Below are 1,680 nucleotides of genomic sequence, written 5' to 3' on the forward strand. Positions count from 1 at the left end.
ATCTTAAATCAGCATAAAGTTCCCCGGGGGGGGGGGGGGCACTCTAGGTAAGTGACCTACCGGACGTGCGGCCCTTAAGGCTAGGTTTTTTTGGACTTTGGGAAGTGCACTGTAAGGGTCGATTTTTGAGGCAAGTGGTAAAAATGCACTGTACGGCTGTAAAATTTGGAAACATTCCAAATTTTTCAGGCCAAATTTGAGAAATTTGCCCTGAAAAGGGCAAAAAAGTTAGAAAATTGCACTGTAAGGGTCGATTTTCAGCCAAATTTTCCTGCACTGTAGGGTCGATTTTAGAGACCTGATTTTTGGGAAGTTTTCTGATCAATTAGTATATAATATGCAGGTTTTTAGCTCAAATTAGTTCCCGCAACGCCCAAATTAGTTCCCGCCGAAATAAGTGTTCCCTTAAGGTATATATACTAGGTCACAGTGTGGAAATCACACTGAAACAACCGCCGGCATCGCTTTTAACCATCTGAAGTTACTAATGTTTTATTATAAGAAAATACGGGGAGAAGAAAAACCGTGGACCCCCGATATGGAACCCCAATATGGACCACCAATATGGACCCCTAATGGACACCCTCAAAAACGGCAAGAAATACCAAAAACAGCTCTGAGCAACTCTAGTTTGAAATAATTTATGTCTATTTGCACTTCCAATATCACATTGAGGACGGTAAGTCTTTTTAAGATTTATTCCGAGTTATTCGAACTTAACATTCTGCTGAGTTTGATTTTTTACTTGAGCTGCTCTGCCCAAATAAATAATACTATAGAACGATGTTTTTTGGCTTAACAAACCATAGATTGATATTGATAGACATGAAGAGCCGAGTTACAACTCAAGTAACTCGAACTTTCATAATATTACGCATATCGTTTGCCTCTGAGAAAGATTTCGTGGGTGATCCGATGCCTACATAAAAAGTCCCTCCAATGATAATAAACTTTTATTTTCTAGAGGAAGTTATACTAGCAACTCGAACACTCCTAAATGTAACTCTTCAATGTAACTTGGGCCTCATGTGGCATCAATCTAAAACAGAAGTCACAAGCTTCTGATTGGTGTCTTTTTATATCCATTCACACTATCTACATCACTTTCGGTATAATAAATATTTTGAAGGGTTACGACATAAGTTGGCGCCCCAAAATGGCATACCAAAATGGCACCCAAAATGGTATACCAAATGGCACACCAAATGGCATAGCGAATAACAGGGCGTTTATTATCGGCTAGTTCGAAATAGTCAAATATTTATAGATTATAATCGTTTTGGTGCTATTTTCATCAATTCTTGTTATCATACCCAAGGTGATGCAAGGGATATAATGGGATATGATAAAGCGATTGTGCAATAGCTATTTTCTGTCAGGGGACTCTGTTTAGAGGTGAGATTAAAATATTTCTATTTAAAACACGTGCACTTTACTTTATATACAATGTATGTAACATACATATAACATTAAAAAGATAACTAATATTACATGTGTAATATTACACCTATATCGGTGTAATATATAATACAAGCATTATAGGTCCGTGTCATACACGGCACAGAATGCGAAAGCACGTGGATATATTTTGACCTTTAAAAAGGTTCTAGATCAATAAAATACCTTTAGTATGATATTTTTGACAATAACAAGTGTTTTTCAAACATTTTCTTTCGTATT

The sequence above is a fragment of the Clytia hemisphaerica genome, unplaced genomic scaffold (genome assembly GCF_902728285.1).
Source record: "Clytia hemisphaerica strain Z4C2 unplaced genomic scaffold, Clytia hemisphaerica genome assembly, whole genome shotgun sequence".
NCBI lineage: Eukaryota > Metazoa > Cnidaria > Hydrozoa > Leptothecata > Clytiidae > Clytia > Clytia hemisphaerica.